Source organism: Cervus elaphus, chromosome 33, assembly GCF_910594005.1.
Source record: "Cervus elaphus chromosome 33, mCerEla1.1, whole genome shotgun sequence".
Classification (NCBI taxonomy): Eukaryota; Metazoa; Chordata; class Mammalia; order Artiodactyla; family Cervidae; genus Cervus; species Cervus elaphus.
Window position 1 is genome coordinate 61,595,599 of NC_057847.1, and position 26,755 is coordinate 61,622,353.

The window sequence follows — 26,755 nt, forward strand, 5'->3', positions numbered from 1 at the left end:
TAACATTTAATTTGCTTTCTTGAGTATGACTTTGTAGCTTACTTGGCTGCTGAAGGCGATTCTGGAATTTTCATGATGGTAAAAGACCTGGGTTTGATCCCTGGGTCAGGAAGATATCCTGGAGAAGGGAATGGCTACCCGCTCCAGTATTCTTGCCTGGAGAATCCCATGGACAGAGTAGCCTGGTGGGCTACAGTCTATGGGGTCCCAAAGAGTTGGACATGATCAAATGTACACACACACCAAGTGTACGATTGAGTAACTAACACTACTAAAGTGACTAATGAAAGAGGCAGAAACCAAGGAAGAAATCCTGTTTTAGGGTCAGACAAGCTTCCCAAAATTGTGAAAACCAATGTGGTGGTTTGGCATTCAGTTTATGAACCCAAACATAGCTTCCAAAATACTCTGGACAAATTTCATTTGGCCATGGGGCAATAGTGAGGAAATGATAATTTTTTTGGCTTTTCAAAACCTTTAAATTCTAGAGTACTTTAAAATTTTCGAAAGTTTCCCACACATCATTTCATATGATCCCATAATAACCCCTTAACCCCCCTGCCCCTATTTGCTCCTCGCTGCTTCCCTCCCACTACTGGTCACCACTACTTTGTTCTCTATACCTGTGAGTCTATTGTTCTCTATACCTGTGAGTCTATTTTTCTGTTTGTTTGTTGTACTCACTAGTTTGTTGTATTTTTTAGATTTCACATACAAGTTATATTAAACAAATACTAAATATTTGTCTCTCTCTGTCTGACTTAGAAAATAAGAAAATTTGGAGGAAAGAAGTGAAGTGGAAGAAAAATTAATGGGATGGAAGAATGGCAATGAGGACTAAATGCAAATAGGGCTAGGTAGTATTTGTAATTCTTGCTGCCTTAACAAGGACTAGGAAACGAAATGGCTTAACAAACCAGTTGACCCAAGGTACCAATCTATCCATCTTTTCCAGCTCCTCAGGAATGCACTGGGACTCACCCAGCCACCACTCAGAGATCTTTTACTTGGAAGCAAAAGGGATGCATGTACAAAAATGGAGGGAGAAGAGGTCCCCTCCATTTCCCCTCTATCTGCCCACCCAGTAAGACTCATAACTTCCAATAACACCAAAGGAACTAAAGAAGAGACTATTTTTTCTAAATATATCATTAAGTCAATTCATCTTTCTCAAAATCATAGTTGACCTCAATATTTTAATATATTTTCTCACTCTCATTATCACAGAAGCTTATCATTCATGGGACTAAAGCATTTTTTACCTACCTCCATAATAGCAGTTATGTTAGAAACAATTTGTATGTGTTCTCCCTGACTAATGGTGAGAGATTTGAGATCTAAAATCCTACTGTACTTAACTTTGCTTCACCAGAACTCAGCACTGCATTTGGCCCATTAGACTTGCTAAAAAAAAAAAAAAAAAAAAAAAATCTTGAGTTAAAATGCTCAATTATTATCTAGTACTTCCTGATAAGCTAAAAAGTATAGCCTTTATATTGAATCCTGTAATTGTTCAGACTCATTACATTTAACAGATAACCCTGTGACTCAACTGGTAAAGAATTTGCCTGCAATGCAGGAGACGAGGGTTTGATCCCTGAGTTGGGAAGATCCTCTGGAGAAGGGAACAGCAATTCACTCCAGTAATCTTTCCTGGAGAATCCCAAGGACAGAGAAACCTGGTGGGCTACAGTCCTTGGGGTCACAAAGAGTCGAACCAGACTAAGCAATTAACACACACACACACACACACACACACACACACGCACACACATCCTTCTTTTCTTTTTTTTTTTTTTTTGCTATCCAACTGTGCCAGGAAAGATGCTGCAATAGTTTCAATGTCTTTCCTATGCCTGAATCCCCTGTTTTACCCGCCAATTTGTGTTAAGAAAGCACCTTATCTGTCAGGTTTCGCACTGTTTCACTTCTGAATATTTTATATTTAAAGGAATTTCCATTTGTGAAAATGCGCAGTCTGAGAAGAAATGCCACCTGCCAGGCATCGGTCCTAATTGGTATCTCTTCATCTCAAACATGGAATGTGAGGGGGAAGGGCAAGCTGCAACTGCTTCCCTGGTTCCTCAATCGAGTGCATTTAGTATAAAAAGTTGTTGTGAACTTGTCCAGCCTAACAGGAAAGGTCCTATGACATAAGGCCATTTCCCCCCATGTTTTGCAAAGCATCTCCATCACAAGTAATTAGTGTCAATGACAGTGCCGTGTACCCCATGTGTCGACGCATCCAAGCTGTTGACCGTCCTGTAATGTCCTTAGACAAGCTCAGGTTCACTGGCTCCCTGCCTGGCATTTGCCCCCTACCATTCTGTCCATCTGCTGTCTTCATCATCGCTCCGACCTTTTAAACTCCCGTCGATTTGCGGACTCTCCACCACCCTCGTTCAGGCAACTTGATCACCTTGACCTGACACAATGATGGACTCTGCCACCATGTCCTACTAGCTCAGGCCTCTTTTTCCATTGACCCAATTGTCTGATCCTCATATCACAGAATACTAAAATGAGTACATTTTTTTGAGCACAGAAATCAGGCTGGACCTTAGGGGAAGGAGCAATCAAATACCTGGAGTCCTTAGTTCTTCTCTTGGCTCCATCATTATTTAGATGTAGAAATTCAAACAAGTCACCAATTTTGCTCTTAACCTCAGCTGCCTTAATTCCAAAATAAGGAGCCTGCACTATATTATCTCTAAGAACATTTCTAACTCAATGATTAAAGTCATCTTCACTGTCAATAAGCCAATTCCATAAGATTATTTAAAAAAAGGAAATAAAAAAGAAGATAAACTAACAGGATGGATGCACCAAGAATGAAGAGAGAAAGCACCATGTAAAGAATAAACATGTGGGGACTTGCCTGGTGGTCCAGTGGCTAAGATTCTGGGCTCTCAATGCAGGAGCCCAGGGTTCAATCCCTGGTTAGAGAACTAGACACCACAAGTCACAACTAAGTGTTCAAGTACCACAACTAGGGATCCCACATGCTGCAACAAGATGGAAGATGCTATGTGCCACAACTAAGACCTGCCACAGCCAAATACATTTTTTTTAAAAAAGGGGACAATCGGAGCCAAGATGGCGGAGGAGTAGGACGGGGAGACCACTTTCTCTCCTACAAATTCATCAAAAGAATAACTGAATGCAGAGCAAACTTCACAAAACAACTTCGGATCGCTAGCTGAGGTCATCAGGCGCCCAGAAAAGCAGACCATTGTCTTCGAAAGGAGGTAGGACAAAATATAAAAGATAAAAAGTGAGACAAAAGAGCTAAGGACGGAGACTCGTCCCGGGAAGGGAGTCTTAGGCGGCCTTGCTTGGGCTAGGGTCCGGGCCTGAGTGCCCTGAGGACAATCGGAGGGAGCTTCTGTGAGGTGCCAACTTGAACTGTGGGAGACCAAAAGAGAGAGAGAAAATTAACCGGCCGGAACACACTGCCGGCCGTTCGCAGAACAAAGGGACGGAGAAAGTCCGGAGAAGAGCTCGCAGGCTGCGGACCGGCCCAGCCCCGCCGGAGGCAGGAGGCAGGGGGGAGGGGAAGGTCGCGGCGAGACACAGGGCGCAGGCACCCGACCGGCGCGGGCGGGGACTGGGGCTGGGGACGCGGAGGGCGGAAGGCACGCGCACCCGACTGGCGCCAGCGGAAACTGAGACTGGGTCCGTGGAAGGGAGTGAGTGCGCCACACCTGGGGATAGCGCGCCCACCAAGCCCCTGGCTGCCTGGACCGCTCTGAAAGGGGAAGGCACAGAGAGCAGGCGCAGCTTTTCCTTCCGCGCTTTTGTGTAACACCCGAGGGCTGGAACCTAGCGCAGCGCGGGGCGCGCTCCATATGGAACAGCCGGGAGCCTGAGCCGCGCAGAGGTAGAAAGCAGCGCCAGCCCCTCCCGGCAGCGTCAGCCCCGCCCCCGCAGGGCCAGCCCCTCCCCGCAGCGCCAGCCCCGCCCCGCAGCGCCAGCCCATCCCCGCAGCGTCAGCCCCTCCCAGCAGCGCAACGGAACTAGCTACCTGAATAAGAGTCCACCTCCGCCCGCCTGTGTCAGGGCGGAAATGAGGCTCTGAAGAAACCGGCAAACAGAAGCCAAATAAACAAAGGGAACCGCTTCAGAAGGGACTGGTGCAACAGATTAAAATCCCTGTAGAAAACACCGACTTCACCGGAAGGGCCCTGTAGATATCGAGAAGTGTAAGCTGGAACGAGGAGCTATCTGAAACTGAGACGAACCCACACTGACCGCAACAGCTCCAGAGAAATTCCTAGATATATTTTTACTTTTTTTTTTCTAAGTAAGGAAAAAAAAATTTTTTTTTTCTTTTATATATTTTCTTTTTTATTTTCTCTCTTTTATTTTCCTTTAAAATTCCCTATTACTCCCCCATTACTCCTTAACTTTCATTTTCATAGATTTTTACGATTTTTTTAATTAGGGGGAAAAAAAATTTTTTTCTTTCTTTCTTTCTTTTTTTTTCTTTTTTTCTTTTTCTTTTTTTTTTCTTTTTTCTTCTTTTTTTTTCTTTCCGTTTTCTCTTTTATTTTCTATTTTTCTTTTTCTCTTATTTCTTTTAAAGTCCTCTAGTACTCCTCTACTACTCTTCATTTTCATTTTCACTACACTATAACCTTACAAAAAAAAAAAAAAGAGAGAAGCCCTATCTTTAAACCGAAGATTATTCTCTCCCAATCTTGACTCTCTGTTTTCTACCTCAGAACACCTCTATTTCCTCCTTTCCCCTTCTCTTCCCAATCCAATTCTGTGAATCCTTGTAGGTGTCTGAGATACGGAGAACACTCTGGGAACAGACAGCTGCGTAGATCTGTCTCTCTCCTCTTGAGTCCCCCTTTTTCTCCTCCTGCTCATCTCTATCTCCCTCCTCCCTTTTCTCCTGTTCATGTAACTCTGTGAACCTCTCTGGGTGTCCCTAACGGGGGAGAATCTTTTCGCCATTAACCTAGAAGTTTTATTATCAGTGCTGTATAGTTGGAGAAGTCCTGAGACTACAGGAAGAATAAAACTGAAATCCAGAGGCAGGAAACTTAAGCCCAAAACCTGAGAACACCAGAAAACTCCTGACTACATGGAACTTTAAGTAATAAGTGACCGTCCAAAAGCCTCCATACCTACACTGAAACCAACCACCACCCAAGAGCCAATAAGTTTTAGAGCAAGACATACCACGCAAATTCTCCAGCAACGCAGGAACATAGCCCCGAATGTCAACATACAGGCTGCCCAAGGTCACACCTAACACATAGACCCATCTCAAAACTCATTACTGGGCACTCCATTGCTCTCCAAAGAGAAGAAATCAAGTTCCACACACCAGTACACTGACGCAAGCTTCCCTAACCAGGAAACCTTGACAAGCCAATCGTCTAACCTCACCCACTGGGTAAATCCTCCACAATAAAAAGGAACCACAGACCTCCAGAATACAGAAAGTCCACTCCAGACACAGCAATCTAAACAAGATGAAAAGGCAAAGAAATACCCAACAGGTAAAGGAACATGAAAAATGCCCACCAAGTCAAACAAAAGAGGAGGAGATAGGGAATCTACCTGAAAAAGAATTTAGAATAATGATAATAAAAATGATCCAAAATCTTGAAAACAAAATGGAGTTACAGATAAATAGCCTGGAGACAAAGATTGAAAAGATACAAGAATTGTTTAATAAAGACCTAGAAGAAATAAAAAAGAGTCAATTAAAAATGAACAATGCAATGAATGAGATCAAAAACACTTTGGAGGGAACCAAGAGTAGAATAACGGAGGCAGAAGATAGGATAAGTGAGGTAGAAGATAAAATGGTGGAAATAAATGAAGCAGAGAGGAAAAAAGAAAAAAGGATCAAAAGAAATGAGGACAACCTCAGGGACCTCTGGGACAAGGTGAAACGCCCCAACATTCGAATCATAGGAGTCCCAGAAGAAGAAGACAAAAAGAAAGGCCATGAGAAAATACTCGAGGAGATAATAGCTGAAAACTTCCCTAAAATGGGGAAGGAAATAGCCACCCAAGTCCAAGAAACCCAGAGAGTCCCAAACAGGATAAACCCAAGGCGAAACACACCAAGACACATATTAATCAAACTAACAAAGATCAAACACAAAGAACAAATATTAAAAGCAGCAAGGGAAAAACAACAAATAACACACAAAGGGATTCCCATAAGGATAACAGCTGATCTATCAATAGAAACCCTCCAGGCCAGAAGGGAATGCAGGACGTCCTGAAAGTAATGAAAGAGAATAACCTACAACCTAGATTACTGTATCCAGCAAGGATCTCATCCAGATATGAAGGAGAACTCAAAAGCTTTACAGATAAGCAAAAGCTGAGAGAATTCAGCACCACCAAACCAGCTCTTCAACAAATGCTAAAGGATCTTCTCTAGACAGGAAATGCAGAAAGGTTGTATAAACGTGAATCCAAAACAACAAAGTAAATGGCAACAGGACCACACCTATCAATAATTACCTTAAATGTAAATGGGTTGAATGCCCCAACCAAAAGACAAAGATTGGCTGAATGGATACAAAAACAAGACCCCCATATATGCTGTCTACAAGAGACCCACCTCAAAACAAGAGACACATACAGACTAAAAGTGAAGGGCTGGAAAAAAATATTTCATGCAAATGGAGACCAAAAGAAAGCAGGAGTCGCAATACTCATATCAGATAAAATAGACTTTCAAATAAAAGCTGTGAAAAGAGACAAAGAAGGACACTACATAATGATCAAAGGATCAATCCAAGAAGAAGATATAGCAATTATAAATATATATGCACCCAACATAGGAGCACCGCAATATGTATGGCAAACACTAATGAGTATGAAAGAGGAAATTAATAGTAACACAATAATAGTGGGAGACTTTAATACCCCACTCACAACTATGGATAGATCAACTAAACAGAAAATTAACAAGGAAACACAAACTTTAAATGACACAATGGACCAGCTAGACCTAATTGATATCTATAGGACATTTCACCCCAAAACAATCAACTTCACCTTTTTCTCAAGTGCACACGGAACCTTCTCCAGAATAGATCACATCCTGGGCCATAAATCTGGTCTTGGAAAATTCAAAAAAATTGAAATCATTCCAGTCATCTTTTCTGACCACAGTGCAGTAAGATTAGATCTCAATTACAGGAAAAAAATTGTTAAAAATTCAAACACCTGGAGGCTAAATAACACGCTTCTGAATAACCAACAAATCATAGAAGAAATCAAAAAAGAAATCAAAATATGTATAGAAATGAATGAAAATGAAAACACAAGAACCCAAAACCTATGGGACACTGTAAAAGCAGTGCTAAGGGGAAGGTTCATAGCATTACAGGCTTACATCAAGAAACAAGAAAAAAGCCAAATAAATAACCTAACTCTACACCTAAAGCAATTAGAGAAGGAAGAAATGAAGAACCCCAGGGTTAGCAGAAGGAAAGAAATCTTAAAAATTAAGGCAGAAATAAATGCAATAGAAACTAAAGAGACCATAGCAAAAATCAACAAAGCTAAAAGCTGGTTTTTTGAAAAAATAAACAAAATTGACAAACCATTAGCAAGACTCATTAAGAAACAAGGAGAGAAGAACCAAATTAACAAAATTAGAAATGAAAATGGAGAGATCACAACAGACAACACTGAAATACAAAGGATCATAAGAGACTACTACCAGCAGCTCTATGCCAATAAAATGGACAACTTGGATGAAATGGACAAATTCTTAGAAAAGTATAACTTTCCAAAACTGAACCAGGAAGAAATAGAAGATCTTAACAGACCCATCACAAGCAAGGAAATTGAAACTGTCATCAAAAATCTTCCAGCAAACAAAAGCCCGGGACCTGATGGCTTCACAGCTGAATTCTACCAAAAATTTAGAGAAGAGCTAACACCTACCTTACTCAAACTCTTCCAGAAAATTGCAGATGAAGGTAAACTTCCAAACTCATTCTATGAGGCCACCATCACCCTAATTCCAAAATCAGACAAAGATGCCACAAAAAAAGAAAACTACAGGCCAATATCACTGATGAACATAGATGCAAAAATCCTTAACAAAATTCTAGCAAACAGAATCCAACAACATATTAAAAAAATCATACACCACGACCAAGTGGGCTTTATCCCAGGAATGCAAGGATTCTTCAATATCTGCAAATCAATCAATGTAATACACCACATTAACAAATTGAAAGATAAAAACCATATGATTATCTCAATAGATGCAGAGAAAGCCTTTGACAAAATTCAACACTCATTTATGATTAAAACTCTCCAAAAAGCAGGAATAGAAGGAACATACCTCAACATAATAAAAGCTATATATGACAAACCCACAGCAAGCATCACCCTCAATGGTGAAAAATTGAAAGCATTTCCCCTGAAATCAGGAACAAGACAAGGGTGCCCACTCTCACCACTACTGTTCAACATAGTGTTGGAAGTTTTGGCCACAGCAATCAGAGCAGAAAAAGAAGTAAAAGGAATCCAGATAGGAAAAGAAGAAGTGAAACTCTCACTGTTTGCAGATGACATGATCCTCTACATAGAAAACCCTAAAGACTCTACCAGAAAATTACTAGAACTAATCAATGAATATAGTAAAGTTGCAGGATATAAAATTAACACACAGAAATCCCTTGCATTCCTATATACTAACAATGAAAAAACAGAAAGAGAAATTAAGGAAACAATACCATTCACCATTGCAACAAAAAGAATAAAATACTTAGGAGTATATCTACCTAAAGAAACAAAAGACCTATACATAGAAAACTATAAAACACTGATGAAAGAAATCAAAGAGGACACAAACAGATGGAGAAACATACCGTGTTCATGGATTGGAAGAATCAATATTGTCAAAATGGCTATTCTACCCAAAGCAATCTATAGATTCAATGCAATCCCTATCAAGCTACCAACGGTATTTTTCACAGAACTAGACCAAAGAATTTCACAATTTGTATGTAAATACAAAAAACCTCGAATAGCCAAAGTAATCTTGAGAAAGAAGAATGGAACTGGAGGAATCAACCTGCCTGACTTCAGACTCTACTACAAAGCCACAGTCATCAAGACAGTGTGGTACTGGCACAAAGACAGAAATATAGACCAATGGAACAGAATAGAAAGCCCAGAGATAAATCCACGAACCTATGGACACCTTATCTTTGACAAAGGAGGCAAGGATATACAATGGAAAAAAGACAACCTCTTTAACAAGTGGTGTTGGGAAAACTGGTCAACCACTTGTAAAAGAATGAAACTAGAACACTTTCTAACACCATACACAAAAATAAACTCAAAATGGATTAAAGATCTAAATGTCAGACCAGAAACTATAAAACTTCTAGAGGAGAACATAGGCAAAACACTCTCCGACATAAATCACAGCAAGATCCTCTATGACCCACCTCCCAGAATATTGGAAATAAAAGCAAAACTAAACAAATGGGATCTAATGAAACTTAAAAGCTTTTGCACTACAAAGGAAACTATAAGTAAGGTGAAAAGACAGCCGTCAGATTGGGAGAAAATAATAGCAAATGAAGAAACAGACAAAGGATTAATCTCAAAAATATACAAGCAACTCCTGCAGCTCAATTCCAGAAAAATGAATGACCCAATCAAAAAATGGGCCAGAGAACTAAACAGACATTTCTCCAAAGAAGACATACAGATGGCTAACAAACACATGAAAAGGTGCTCAACATCACTCATTATTAGAGAAATGCAAATCAAAACCACAATGAGGTACCATTACACACCAGTCAGGATGGCTGCTATCCAAAAGTCTACAAGCAATAAATGCTGGAGAGGCTGTGGAGAAAAGGGAACCCTCTTACACTGTTGGTGGGAATGCAAACTAGTACAGCCACTATGGAAAACAGTGTGGAGATTCCTTAAAAAACTGGAAATAGAACTGCCATATGACCCAGCAATACCACTTCTGGGCATACACACTGAGGAAACCAGATCTGAAAGAGACACGTGCACCCCAATGTTCATCGCAGCACTGTTTATAATAGCCAGGACATGGAAGCAACCTAGATGCCCATCAGCAGATGAATGGATAAGGAAGCTGTGGTACATATACACCATGGAATATTACTCAGCCGTCAAAAAGAATTCATTTGAACCAGTCCTAATGAGATGGATGAAACTGGAGCCCATTATACAGAGTGAAGTAAGCCAGAAAGATAAAGAACATTACAGCATACTAACACATATATATGGAATTTAGAAAGATGGTAACGATAACCCTATATGCAAAACAGAAAAAGAGACACAGAAATACAGAACAGACTTTTTAACTCTGTGGGAGAAGGTGAGGGTGGGATGTTTCAAAAGAACAGCATGTATACTATCTATGGTGAAACAGATCACCAGCCTAGGTGGGATGCATGAGACAAGTGCTCGGGCCTGGTACACTGGGAAGACCCAGAGGAATCGGGTGGAGAGGGAGGTGGGAGGGGGGATCGGGATGGGGAATAAGTGTAAATCTATGGCTGATTCATATCAATGTATGACAAAACCCACTGAAATGTTGTGAAGTAATTAGCCTCCAACTAATAAAAAAATTAAAAAAAAAATAAATAAATGATGGACTGGATAATATCCTCTTCTTAGATTTGGGTGAGGATTAAGATAACGTATTTTTAAGGACAGTCTACAGCTCCTCCCTTGTGTCAGCCATACTCTCAGTAATGAGTAATAAAGCTTTTTTTCAGCTGAAAAAAAAAAAAAAAAGGGGGGACAATCAACATGTGAAACTGCCAGAAGGCACTAGGATGCTAATATGAGCTACTGCCATTATACCTCCAATTAGATCTCCCAGGTTTCTCCCACTAGCCCTAGATAATATTTTACACTTAACCCTTAGTGTAATCTTGATTAAGTATCAGTCAGATCACATCCCCCTTCTCTCTCCCCCACAGCTTCCTGTTTCACCTAGAATAAATTCCAAACACCACAGGGCCCAGCCTCTTTGATCTCATGTTGGGTCACTCTCTCACTTCTTGCATTGCAGCCACAGACATTTTGCTTGGGTCTTTCAAACACACCAAGTTCATGCCCCTTCTACTTATGGTGTCTGCTACACTCTCTGGTTGGAATGCCCATCTAGCCAATCTTCAAATGACTGGCTCCCTGTGTGATTCCAGTCTCAGCTGAAATGCCCATCTCCTCCTAGAGGCTTTCTCCTGATACCCTATTTATATGAACCATGCCATCTTGCATCACCAATCATATCTCCTCTAAGACCCTACTTTGATTTCTTTGTATCATCTACCTCTGTCTAAATTTACCATATTTATTTGTCTATTATGTATCTCCCCTTTCTAAAACAGAAACTTTTGGGGAACAACTTTTGGGAAACTTCTAGAAAAAGTTTCTTTTTTTTTTTTTTTTCATATCCACACCTGTCTCCCTATTCAGAACAGAACAATGTTCTCAATGACAAAATCTTGTTCAATGAATGAATAAAAGAATGATAGTTACTGGAGCATTAAAGCCTTCTTGGAGATTTGGCAGACTTGATTCTGAATACAAAAGGAGAGTAACAGATTTTGAATGGAAAATAAACAATAGACCACCCTTGCTTCCAAATCTGCCAGAGAGAGATTTCAAAAGTTTAGACAGGACCTCTACTTAATGCAGTGTGGTCACCTGAGTGGGAAGGAAGTCCAAAAGAGAGGTGATACATGTGTATGTATGGCTGATTCATTTTTCTGTACAGTAAAAATACATCATAAAGCAACTATACTTCCATAATAATGAATTTTTTAAAAGTGTGGATTGAGATTGTTTTGTCAATTCTCTGGCCAGAGTGTGGCCTCAGGTGATTCTGGCCTCCACTACTGGCCTCCACTGACATGTAGTAATCTGGCTCATGTGTGGGGAGCTTCCAGTGAAGAATGTCCTTGGAGTGGCTACAGATCAGAGAGCTCTGTCCTCACCTTCTGAAAACATTTTCACTTTCCAGAGAAATTTATCTATAACCTTGAGAACCTTTCATGGATTTCCACATTGGGGCTTGTGAGTCTTTCCTCACAAATTCAGATTACATGTTGTTTCTTCTAATACCCATGTCTATCTCTTGTAAAAGAGATAAAAAAACAAAAGTCTTATAAAATTCAGACTATCATACCTGATCACAAAATCCCTGTCCTACTTCTGAGGTCAGAGACAACCAAATTCAACCTAAAATCTTCCTGGCCTATCTTGTTCTCCTTAAAGTAAAGCTTTTGTGAATCTGTAGAAATCTAAAGTATATTCATGGTTGCCTAGGGCTGAAGGGGAAGTGGATTAATTAAAAAAGGGCACCATGGATCACACTAGGTTGGTGAATGTGTTCTAAAACTGAATTTTCATGCTTGCCTGGTAACTCAGTATATGTATCAAACATTATCATCTACTTCTGCTTCATTGACTATGCTAAAGCCTTTGACTATGTGGCTCACAACAAACTGTGGAAAATTCTTAGAGAGATAGGAATACCAGGACACCTAACCTGCCTCCTGAGAAACCTGTATGCAGGAAAAGAAGCCACAGTTAGAACAGGACATGGAACAAGAGACTGATTCCAAACTGGGAAAAGAGTGCATCAAGACTGTATATTGTCACTCTGCTTATTTAACTTATATGCAGAGTACATCATGCAAAATGCTGGGCTGGATGAATCACAAGCTGGAATCAAGATTGCCGGGGGAAATATCAATAACCTCAGATACGTAGATAACACCACTCTTGTGGCAGAAAGCAAAGAGGAACTAAAGCACCTTTTGAAAAAGATGAAAGATGAGAATGAAAAAGCCGGCTTAATACTCAACATTCAAAAAATAAAGATAATGGCATCCAGTCCCATCACTTCATGGAAAGTAGATGGGGAAAAAATAGAAACAGTGACAGACTTTATTTTCTTGGGCTCCAAAACACTGCAGATGGTGACTGCAACCACAAAACTAAAAGCCACTTACTCCATGGAAGAAAAGTTATGACAAACCTAGACAACATATTAAAAAGCAGAGATATCATTTTGCCAACATATGTCCATACAGTCAAAGTTATGGTTTTTCCAGTAGTCATGTATGGATGTGAGAGTTGGACCATAAAGAAGATTGAGTGCTGAAGAATTGATGCTTTTGAACTGTGGTGTTGGAGAAGACTCTTGAGCATCCCTTGGACTGCAGGGAGATCAAACCAGTCAAACCTAAAGGTAATTAGTCCTGAATATTCATTGGAAGGAATGGTGCTGAAGCTGAAGCTCCAATACTTTGGCCATCTGATGTGAAGAGCCAACTCCGGAAAAGACACTGATTCTGGGAAAGTCTGAGGACAGGAGGAGAAGCAGGCCATAGAAGATGAGATGGTTGGATGGTATCACCAACTCAATGGACATGAGTTTGAGCAAACTCCAGGAAATAGTGAAGTACAGGGAAGTATGCTGTGCTGCAGTTCATGGGGTCACAAAGAATTGGAAACAATTGAGTGAGCAACAATTAAATAGAATGCTTAAAAATGGGTGAATTTTATGAAATGTAAATTAGACCTCAATAAAGCTTTGTTGCTGTTGTTTTAAAATTAAATTTTTGGTTTTAATCAGTTGGGTTCCCCTGGCTTTCAGTTTCAAGCAGAACAGTCTTTCTATACAATGAAAAAGGATTTTTTTTTTCTCTTTACTTCCTTCAATTGAATCTAAGGACCATTTATTAATAAACCACTTGATAATATTGCTAGAGACGTAGTTTTCACTCCAAAAATAATGTGTCATTTCATCTTCACTAATTTTTTGGCAAACAGAAAGTAAAATCTGGCACACATCCATAATCAAATCCAAAAGGACACAATTACTAGGTTATGTGAAATGTTGAGTAAATAATCCAAACTGAGTTAAAATGACACCAGTCTGAAGCAAAGTCACAAGCCTGGTTGTGTGATGAAAGACTGCTAAAAATGATGGCCTTCCACCCTTTGTTACTATTCCCTTCCCAACTTAATGTTTCTAATCTCCAAGGTTGCTTCTACTCTCTCTCTCTCCTTGTAGTAAAGATGAGATCAGCATTTCCCATTTAAACCTGGCCTAATATGCTGATTTCTTGTTCTGTGGTTACCATTCCCTGTGTGGTGACCTTTTGATTCAGTTTTCACTCTTTTTTTCTTTTTTCACATTTTCACATACTGTCACCCTGCTTATTTAACTTATATGCAGAGTACACCACGCAAAATGCTGGGCTGGATCAAGCACAAGCTTGAATCAGGATTGCCAAGAGAAATATCAATAACCTCAGATATGCAGATGACACCACCCTTATGGCAGAAAGTGAAGAGCCTCTTGATGAAAGTGAAAGAGGAGAGTGAAAAAACTGGCTTAAAACTCAACATTCAAAAAACTAAGATCATGGCATCTGGTTCCATCACTTCATGGCAAATAGATGGGGAAACAATGGAAACAGTGAGAGACTTTATTTTCTTGGGCTTCAAAATCACTGCAGATGGTGACTGCAGCTATAAAATTAAAACATTTCCTCCTTGGAAGAAAAGCTATGACCAATCTGGACAGCATATTAAATAGTAGAGACATTGCTGACAAAGGGCCGTCTCGTTAAATCTATGTTTTTTCAGTAGTCATCTATGGATGTAAGAGTTCGACTATAAAGAAAGCTGAGTGCCAAAGAATTGGTGCTTTTGAACTGTGATATTGGAGAAGTCTCTTGAGAGTCCCTTGAACTGCAAGGAGATCAAACCAGTCAATCCTAAAGGAAATCAGTCCTGAACATTCATTGGTAGGATTGAGGCTGAAGTTGAAGCTCCAATACTTTTGCCACCTGACGTGAAGAACCGACTCAACGGAAAAGACCCTGATGTTGGGAAAGATTGAAAGTAGGAGGAGAAGGGGATGACAGAGGATGAGATGGTTGGATGGCACCACAGAATAAATGGATATGAGTTTGAGCGAGCTCCCAGAATTGGTTATGGACAGGGAAGCCTCATGTGCTGCTGTCCTGGTGGTCGCAAAGAGCGGGACATGACTGAGTCCCTGAACTGAACTGAAATAATACAGTCTCCATTTTGGTTGTTACCAGTATCTTGGGCTCTGGGACGGCACTAACTTCCTCCCCAAACCCACTAGACAAATTTTTAGTATGCCAAAATAGCATTAGATCTATTTCTGAAATTATACATTATCCTTAGAGTCATACTTTCTTACGAATAGGAACTGACAAAGTGACAGAAATAAACTTTCTCAGATGATGGTTTACAGAGGTACTCCCATTGATGCTGGCAGGAATGGCTACCTACCCTGTGATTCATGTTCTCAGATAACATATACTGAACTGACTCTGAACAGCATCATTTCTGTTTGACATTTCCATAGAAAATCCAGGAGAAGCATTCCAGCTACCTCTGCTTTTGCAGGCCTATGTTGTTGTGTCTACATACCTGCTCATTTCACATTCTTTTCAGCTAGACAATTCTATAAAATGCAACGTGCAGATAATACCTATTGAAGTGAAAAAACATGGACTTCATACATCATATCATTGTCTACCTGATAAATTATCACAGACTTTCTTGTTAGTGCTTATGGAATATTTTCTTTAAAAGGCTTTATTTCAAGGCTTTCATATCCTGTTTCCCTGTCTGAGGATTGCTAACTTAAGGGCAAAAAGGATGCTTACACTTTGCATCTTACAAAACACATCAGATTGCACACTCAATGCCCAATGAACCTTTACTAATTTGAGGTGGTTGGATTGTCCAGACTTTCCATTCCACATGGCTGCACTATGTACTAAGCACCCTCTTGAAGTTAAGGTTAGCAAACAGTGGTTTCTGAAAGGAGGGACTTTTGACATTATATTCACCACATCATGTATATCATGCAATTTCTTCATTCTAATACAGGATGTTTCTCTGCCATACTATTTTCTAATTAAAATATAGTTGATTTATAATGTTTCAGATGTACAGCAAAGTGATTTATATATATATATACTACATATGTAGTAAATATTTTTCACATTCTTTTCCATCAAAGTTTATTACAGGAGATTGAATTTAGCTCCCTGTGCTCTACCGTGGGTCCTTGTTGGTATCCTATTTTATATACAGTACTGCATATCTGTTAATCCCAAGTCCATGATTTATCCCTCTCCCCTTTCCCTTTTGGTAACCATTAGTTTATTTTCTATGTCTGTGAGTCTATTTCTGTTTTATAAATACATTTCTTTATATAATTTTTTTTAGATTCCACATATAAGTGAAATCTTCTAGACAAATAGTTCACATTATATGACAGTGATTTGTGTATCTGTCCTTTAACTAGGTTGTGAGCTCCTTGAGAACACAATGGAATCACATTCATCGTGGTATCCTGAAAACACGATCCAGTGCCTTTTTTTTTTTTTTTCAACCCAGTGCTTTCTGCATAATGGCTCTCAAGACCTCTGTCAGAGTCAGGCAGTATGATAGGCACCAGACAACAGATAAGTAAAACAAAGTCCTCCTGTCAGTGGACAATAAGAAAGAGATTTAGTAAAACAATGATCACAAGAAGGCACATGAGGCTCTGTAACATGGGTGACCTGAAAACTTGAGTGGGAAAAGATTAAAGGAGACAGGTAAGATTTTCCAGATAAGTTCATAACAAAGAGAAAATGTATAGAGAGAAAAAATAGAAGGCACTCATTCAGGATTTACAAAACTGAACCTAGCAGAAAGATAAGGCATGGCTAATAATAATATGGAGACCTGACCTCTGCAAAATATAGTGTAAAGTGACAATTAATATCTAAATTATGTATGTATTGGGACTTCCCTGGTGTTCCAGTGCTTAAGACTCCCAATGGGCTCCCAATGCAGGGCCCTGGTTCAATCCCTGGTCAGGGAACTAGATCCCACATGCTGCATCTAAGTGTTCTCATGCACAACTAAAGAACCTGCATGCTGCAATGAAGATCAAAGATCCTACATGCTGCAACTAAGACCTGGGGCAGCCAAATAAGTAAATATTTTTTAAGTATGTATTTATTTTGAGTTAAAAGGTAATTTTTAAAGAAAAATAAAAATATTTAATTTTATTCCCTACATGTCTAATAAGACTAGGATTCATTTATTTTTTCAGCTCTTAGTTTGAGTATATATATGCTATATATATATATATATATATATATATATAATTTGGGCTTCCCTAGTAGGTCAGATGGGAAAGAATCCACCTGCAATTCAGGAGACCCAAATTTAAAAGTACACAGAGACACAAGTTCAATCCCTGGATGAGGAAGATCCCCTAGAAGGGGAAATGGCAACCTGCTCTAGCATTCTTGCCTAGGAAATCCTATAAACAGAGGAGCCTGGGAGACTATAGTCCATGGGGTCACAAAAATTGGACATGACTGAGAGATACGTATGCACCTTTCATAGAACCAACTAGGAAGACAGAGGGATATATACTAGCTAAAGCAACTGTCAATCTTAGAAAACTTTGGAAAGCATTTTAAAAAATATAAACAATTACCTAAAAGTTTTTTTTTATTTCAAAGTATTTTTAAAGGCATTATAGATTAACAGTAACTATACCCTTTTAGATTACTCACTCCTATTCCTATGTAACATTATTTTCCTATTGTGGCATACCTACACACAAGCATTCATATATATAACAAATAATGATATTAGGCAATGCAAACAAATTAAACAATAGAGACAAATTATATCAAACAAACCACTCTTTTTAAAAACTGATTTATATACTTCTTCTGTCTCCTTCACTATGCTTCTGAACTGAATGATACGACAAACTCAAATCGATCATTTCCCAACCATTTCAGCCATTTGGCAATAGTAGCCAATTCTTAAGAAATTTGATCACTGTCTGTACTATTCTATTCAGTTACCAAGATGCACAAATTTCGTTTATTTTGACCAGCCTAACAAATCACACACGTTGTACAACAATCTGATCAACTGCTCAGTAATTAACATTTTTTAGTCTCAAAACAGAATAAAGTAATAAGCTGTCTCCTCAGGGATAATCTTAGACATGTCGTCTTTTAAACTTCAGGATATATGTCCTATTTATTTATCAGTTGTCTCTACCCAAGTCCACATCTTCTGTGCTCTGCTTTGTGATACTGGGGCTAGAAGTCTGAGAACTACATACATTTCTCAGATTCCCTTGACAGTTGCCTTTTGTTTAGCTTCTGTCCATAGGAGACTGATGGAAGATGAGCAAGATGGAAAGGAGAGCAAAGGAGAGCTAGGGCTTTGCTTCCAATTCCTGTCGGTACTCTTCTAACAACAGTGGCTGGCTCTTTGCTTCCCTTTGGCCTCTGAGCAGCAGCCCCTTGGCACACCTGGAAGACCAAGACCAGCTCTGCAGAACTCTCCCAAAGGCCCTAGCCCACTGAGTAGTGTTTCTCAGTTACCAGTCCTGGTTCCATGGTGGCTGCTCCTTGACCTACTTAGGTTCTCACGGCATGGCCTCTTCCCTTTGTTATCCCAGCCGTAGGAGTATTAGCTGTTAATACTTTCCACAATTATAAGTAGTCATTTCTTGGTTATCTCTTTGTCTACTTGATACTTTCTCAATGTCCCAATACCTATACTAAAGTAGGGCTTCCCCAGTGGCTCAGAGGTAAAGAATCTGCCTGCAATGAAGGAGACCTAGGTTCGATCCCTGGATCAGGGAGATCCCCTGGAGGAGGGCATTTCAACCTACTCCAGTAGTCTTGCCTGGAGAATCCCATGGACAGAGGAGCCTGGCTGGCTACTGTCCACAGGATGGCAAAGAGTCGGGCATGCCTGAAGTGACTGAGCATTCATGCATACTAAAGTTATTCTGTTTTAAATACCTACAATATGTACTATTTCTTGAATGGAGCATGATTAACATACTATATAATGTATTTTGAAAGAGCAATCATTAAATGTATAAGAGTAAATAAGACACACAATTTTTTTCTAACTTATATTTGCCCTAAGACATGTGGATTTGGAAAAATTCCATAACCTCTAAGTCTTTGCATGCATGCATTCTAAGTCACTTTAGTTGTGTCCAACTCTTTGTGACCCTATGGACTGTAGCTCTCCAGGCTCCTCTTTCCATGGGATTCTCCAAGCAAAAGTACTGCAGAGGATTGCCATGCTCTCCTCCAGGGGATCTTTCACAACCTAGGGATCGAACCTGGGTCTCTTATGTTTCCTGTGTTGGCAGGCAGGTTCTTTACCACTAGCACCACCTGGGAAACCTCTATTCACTCATATAAACTTAATACAATAGCAATTTCTATTTAAGAAGTTATTACTATTGTTGTTTGTTTTAGGTGAAGTTAAAAGAAAAGATGCAGGTTAATGCTTCAACATAGTTTCTGGCATGTGAAAAGCATTCAATAGATGTTTATGTTATTATTATCATTATTACTATCCACCAAATGCAACATTCTATCCAGTGTTGCCAGATGATTGTACATATTTTCAAAATATATGTAGAAAAAAATAAAATCAATTCCTAAAAAACCATAAGTCATAAGAGACTACTACCAGCAGCTCTATGCCAATAAAATGGAAGAAATGGACAAGTTCTTAGAAAAGTATAACTTTCCAAAACTGAACCAGGAAGAAATAGAAGATCTTAACAGACCCATCACAAGCAAGGAAATCGAAACTGTAATCAAAAATCTTCCAGCAAACAAAAGCCTGGGACCAGATGGCTTCACAGCTGAATTCTACCAAAAATTTAGAGAAGAGCTAACACCTATCTTACTCAAACTCTTCCAGAAAATTGCAGATGAAGGTAAGCTTCCAAACTCATTCTATGAGGCCACCATCACCCTAATTCCAAAACCAGACAAAGATGCCACAAAAAAAGAAAACTACAGGCCAATATCACTGATGAATATAGATGCAAAAATCCTTAACAAAATTCTAGCAAACAGAATCCAACAACATATTAAAAAAATCATACACCATGACCAAGTGGGCTTTATCCCAGGAATGCAAGGATTCTTTAATATCCGCAAATCAATCAATGTAATACACCACATTAACAAATTGAAAGATAAAAACCATATGATTATCTCAATAGATGCAGAGAAAGCCTTTGACAAAATTCAACATACATTTATGATAAAAAAAAAACTCCCCAGAAAGCAGGAATAGAAGGAACATACCTCAACATAATAAAAGCTATATATGACAAACCCACAGCAAACATTATCCTCAATGGTGAAAAACTGAAAGCATTTCCCTTAAAGTCAGGAACAAGACAAGGGTGCCCACTCTCACCACTACTATCCAACATAGTTTTGGAAGTGTTGGTCACAGCAATCGGAGCAGAAAAAGAAATAAAAGGAATCCATATAGGAAAAGAAGAAGTAAAACTCCCACTGTTTGTAGACGACATGATCCTCTAGATAGAAAACCCTAAAGACTCTACCAGAAAATTATTAGAGCTAATCAATGTATACAGTAATGTTGCAGGATATAAAATTAACCCACAGGAATCCCTTGCATTCCTATACACTAACAATGAGAAAACAGAAAGAGAAATTAAGGAAACAATACCATTCACCATTGCAACAAAAAGAATAAAATACTTAGGAGTATATCTACCTAAAGAAATGAAAGACCTATATATAGAAAACTATAAAACTCTAATGAAAGAAATCAAAGAGGACACAAATAGATGGAGAAATATACCCTGCTCATGGATTGGAAGAATCAATATTGTGAAAATGACTATACTACCCAAAGCAATCTATAGATTCAATGCAATCCCTATCAAGCTACCAATGGTATTTTTCACAGAACTAGACCAAAGAATTTCACAATTTGTATGGAAATACAAAAAACCTCGAATAGCAAAAAGCAATCTTGAGAAAGAAGAATGGAACTGGAGGAATCAACCTGCCTGACTTCAGGCTCTGCTACAAAGCCACAGTCATCAAGACAGTATGGTACTGGCACAAAGACAGAAATATAGATCAATGGAACAGGATAGGCCCAGAGGTAAATCCACGTACCTATGGACACCTTATCTTCGACAAAGGAGGCAAGGATATACAATGGAAAAAAGACAACCTCTTTAACAAGTGGTGTTGGGAAAACTGGTCAACCATTTGTAAAAGAATGAAACTAGAACACTTTCTAACACCATACACAAAAATAAACTCAAAATGGATTAAAGATCTAAATGTCAGACCAGAAACTATAAAACTTCTAGAGGAGAACATAGGCAAAACACTCTCCGACATAAATCACAGCAGTATCCTCTCTGACCCACCTCCCAGAATATTGGAAATAAAAGCAAAACTAAACAAATGGGACCTAATTAAACTTAAAAGCTTTTGCACAACAAAGAAAACTATAAACAAAGTGAAAAGACAGCCTTCAGAATGGGAGAAAATAATAGCAAATGAAGCAACAGACAAAGGATTAATCTCAAAAATATACAAGCAACTCCTGCAGCTCAATTCCAGAAAAATAAATGACCCAATCAAAAAATGGGCCAAAGAACTAAACAGACATTTCTCCAAAGAAGACATACAGATGGCTAACAAACACATGAAAAGATGCTCCACATCACTCATTATCAGAGAAATGCAAATCAAAACCACAATGAGGTACCATTACACGCCAGTCAGGATGGCTGCTATCCAAAAGTCTACAAGCAATAAATGCTGGAGAGGGTGTGGAGAAAAGGGAACCCTCTTACACTGTTGGTGGGAATGCAAACTAGTACAGCCACTATGGAAAACAGTGTGGAGATTTCTTAAAAAACTGGAAATGGAACTGCATATGACCCAGCAATTCCACTCCTGGGCATATACACCGAGGAAACCAGATCTGAAAGAGACACGTGCACCCCAATGTTCATCACAGCATTGTTTATAATAGCCAGGACATGGAAGCAACCTAGATGCCCATCAGCAGACGAATGGATAAGGAAGCTATGGTACATATACACAAAGGAATATTACTCAGACGTTAAAAAGAATTCATTTGAATCAGTTCTAATGAGATGGATGAAACTGGAGCCCATTATACAGAGTGAAGTAAGCCAGAAAGATAAAGACCAATACAGTATACTAATGCATATATATGGAATTTTAAAAGATGGTAATGATAACCCTATATGCAAAACAGAAAAAGAGACAGATGTACAGAACAGACTTTTGGACTCTGTGGGAGAAGGCGAGCGTGGGATGTTCAGAGAGAATAGCATTGAAACAAGTATACTATCTATGGTGAAACAGATCACCAGCCCAGGTTGGATGCATGAGACAAGTGCTTGGGGCTGGTGCACTGGGAAGACCCAGAGGGATGGGATGGGGAGTGAGGCGGGAGGGGGGACCGGGATGGGGTACACATGTAAATCCATGGCTGATTCATGTCAATGTATGGCAAAAACCACTACAATATTGTAAAGTAATTAGCCTCCAACTAATAAAAATAAATGAAAAAAAAAAGGAAAAAAACCCATAAGTCTAAAATTATAATATAGAGACAAAGTTGTGATGCTGACACAAAGCATCACAGAAAGAGAATAGTATACATTAATTCTTTTATATTTTAAGATCAACATGAAAACTTTATTCAAAAAACTTAAATATCTCTAGCTTCTTAATTACTAAATTTTACCTAAGAAAATTAAATTCACATTTTTACATTATTTCTATATAAAATATAAAGTATAAAACTTTTTATACAAGCAAAATGGTATATCTGGAGAATGGCAACCCACTCCAGTATTCCTGCCTTGAGAATTACATGGACAGAGAAGCCTGGAGGGCTACAGTCCATAGGGTCCCACAGAGTAGGACTCAACTGAGCAATTAACATATACACACACAAACACACACATATTTTGACACAAACCATATAAAAGCATTTTTGAATCCTAATAATACCAAAATATCACAGATATAATAATATATAATGTAAGGAGCAAATAATTTTCAATAGCAGGATAAAAATAAATGTCATAAGTTTAGATGAATATTCATTAAATTCTTACATAAACCATAACAAGCAAAAGAGCACAATCTGAATCATCATTACTTAATCACTTCCATTTGATCTAACGTCCATTAAAGATAAAATTCTTTTGAAATCTGTGGCTATACAGAGCATTTTCTCATGGAACTTTAGTTTCAAAGTATTGTTTCCCTAACCTATACAGGTCACTAAGGAATAAAATTACTGCTTTCACCAAAACCCAACATAATAACTTGTACTCTCCAGAATGCTAGAGTTCAAAAATATTACCATAAATATTATAACTCAAGGGTGTTACTTTAATGAACTTAATTATGGAAAACACCAAATGCAATAATGTGCTAACAAAACAGCAATTTGAAACAGATGGGCAATTACAACAGCTTACTACAGATGGCATAGCAGTACAATATATTTGTCAAGTTTGGTTCTGATCGGAAAAGTAAATTGAAAACACTTTGCTACTGGTACAATAATAACATGAATATGTTGAAGACGGAAAACCATTTTTACAAATAATTTTGGAAAAGGATGAATTGCGCTTGGCCTGTAATGAAAAACACTGATTTTTAAAAGCACCATTATAAAAAAGTACAGAAAAAACAAAAACAAAGCTATTGGATTGGCAAAAAATTCATTCCAGTCTTTCTGTATCATCTTATGGAAAAACTTGAATGAACTTTTTGGCCAACCAAATATTTAATCTTTAAAATCAATCTATTTGCCAAAATAGGATGTAAAATTCAAAACTAAGTATTCCATGTTGAAATGCAGGACCCCTTCATATTAAAAGAACCCAAATGTGAGGGGTATAAAAATGGATAAGATATTAACTCCAGAGAATTAGGTCAGTTAAGGAAGAACACAGAATTCTGAATAGCCAGTACAGACAAGACATCATCTACTCCTCTAGAAAAATGAAAAGACTGGTGACAATATAAAGGAAGGGAAGAAGAAAAAAAACATATCACCCAATTATAACCTTTGCACCTCCCAATATTCCTTGCCTTGAGGCATGGGGGTAAAACTGTGAGTGACCAGGAAGGCAAGACTGGAGACAAGAGAAGGTTATGTAGTGGGAAGTAATGGGTATAAGAATCATATAATTTATACTAGTGCTTAACTAATGTTTTAAATCATGATTTTTTGGAAAGGGAGGGTAATGTTCTCCCTGCATCCAGTGATTTCCAAACCTGCATTGGATGAGTTTTCAAAACAAACCCATGTCTTTGAAGCTGCCTCATCCCCAGAACAAGTTTTGATGCAATTGCTCTGGGGTACAGCCCTAGTATTGAGATATTATAAAATATTCACTGGAAGGACTGATGCTGAAGCTGAAGCTCCAATACTTTGGCCACCTGATGCAAAGAGCCAACTCCTTGGAAAAGACCCTGATACTGGGAAGGCAGGAAGAGAAGGGGGCAACAGAGGATGAAATGATTGGATGACATCACCAACTCAATGGAAATGAGTTTGAACAAACCCTGGGAGATAGTGAAGGACAGAAAGGCAAAGAGTTGCACAGGATTTAATGACTGAACAACAACAAGAAAATCCTTGCAGATAATGCAAATGTACTACACCATTTGAGAGTCAAGCCACCACTTTAACCCTCTATGACTTTCTCCCTAATATTAACTTGCCTTAAACCCAAGGTTATTATTTAATATTTATAAGTATGTCTCAAGCATTTTCAATGAACTAAAGGTCACATTTCATGATCCCGTCATGATTTTCAAGAGGAAAATTTTTCAACAATCTAAATACTTTTCAACCAATAATAAGCTGGTTAAATGTTACAGGAAACTATGTAATGGAAGGTTATGCTGTTACTTGAAATTATGGTATTAGATCTTTTATTATTTTACTTTTTAAATTGAATTCTATCAAATGCATGTACATTGTTTAAAACACCAAATAACACTGAAAGACATAATATAGTATTTTCTTTAAAAAAACTTCTACTCTCCCTGTTTCCCAGAGTAACTGCTTTGAAATTGGTTTTATTGCTGATACCGACCACCAAATTTCTAAATAATATACTCATACTTCTATATCTCAATTCATCAAATTGAACACCATATACTAACTTCCACTGCATATAAGAACACAGCTCTCAGTACTTCTGAATAGGAAGTATTCAGAAGTATGCAGCGAAGTTCAGCATATGTTGGTTACCTATCCAACATTCAGCCTTGCTCTAAGACTCTAAGCCCATCATGGTGGTCCTTTCTCCTTGACAGTGATAGGGTTTTAGGTGCCGACATATAACTAATCCTGTCATGGAGACTGATGCAAAGGTTTCTGGGTTGTCACCAGGAAAGGTTTCCTAGATCCTAAGAAAGAGGTTTCTGCAGAGATGATCCTCTTTCTGTCTCTGGACTGTTTTGTACCATGATAAACAATGTTTATGTTTGCTTTTCTCTGCAATAGTTAATTTTCTTGGAATTTAAAAGTGTCACATTTTTCATTTGCTTAGTTTTCTTTGTGTCTACAGCTTTTCCTTCTTAGACCATACATAAGCCATTCGTGATAATTTTTCACATGATAGAACACGTCTGGTGTGACTATATAATTTAATATCCTACCTGGGACACTTCTAAGGGTGAAAGTATGTGTTATCAATGATCATACCAGAACAACAGTATAAATCAGGGTTGTACCCAGAAAACCAAGACAGTCTCCATAAATACACCTAAGAATCTATCAAGGTAGTTTTAATTAAGGAGCTCCCTCCTTGAGTTCTCCTTTCTCCAGCCACAAACTAGACCAGCCGCTTTTTAGGACAGCAAGCCATAGTTCTGAAACGTCCCATCACAGATTTCCTGGGAATTCCCTTTGTCTTACTCCTCCTTATTTTTGATATTCTGTGTATGGCTCTTGTGTTTTTCTCTTTATTTAGGTAGAGAATATATTCCAGTAGATTTTGCTTTCTGAGAGAAGTACACTGTTCTGTTGGAAACATCATTAAGTAGCTTCCTGAAAACTTGATTTTTTAAATAAAGTATGAAACTTTCTTTATTCTACATTTAAGTATAATTACCTGCCCAGAATTTTAAAAGTTTTAATATATTACTTTAGAGCTTCCAATCTTTCTGTCCAGAAATCCAAAGCAATTTTATTCTCAGTTCTCAGTATATAAAATTTTTTTCATTCTTTTTCTCTGAAAAAAAAAAATCAGAATGTTCTCTTTATTTCTGATGTTATGCACTTCATTATCTATACTTTGGAGCAGGCTTTTCTGGTGGCTCAGACAGTAAAGAATCGGCCTGCAATGTGGGAGACCTGGGTTTGATCCCTGGGTTGGGAAAATTCCCTGGAGGAGGGTATGGCAACCCATTCCAGTATTCATGCCTGGTGAATTCCATGAACAGAGGAGCTTTTGGAGTAGATTTGTTTCATTAGCTTAGTGAGTCAAAACTGGATAGGACTTTTCAATCTAGTTACTGATATAATTGAATTCTGGGAAATTTCTTATAACACTATTTTAGCACTTCTTTTTTGAGTTCTGTATTTTTGAAATTATGTGTCAAGTGTTAGACCTTTAAAGTTGAATTTTTTAATGGTTTTACATTTTCTTTTGCTTTAATTCTTTTTTACATTTTTTCTTTTGTTACCTTTGTGTGTTTTATTGGATTCTAAGCATTCTTAAACTTCATCTTCTAAAATTTTATTTGATCTTTTTGTTTTTGTTTTTTTCCAGTTTTAGTGAGAAATA

General features: G+C 38.3%; 1 protein-coding gene across 1 annotated transcript in view; it reads right to left on the minus strand.

Moving 5' to 3' along the window:
* Nucleotides 1-26,755, minus strand: part of THSD7B (thrombospondin type 1 domain containing 7B) — a 989,572-nt gene that overhangs the window by 733,524 nt on the left and 229,293 nt on the right. The gene's annotated exons all lie outside the window — the stretch shown is intronic.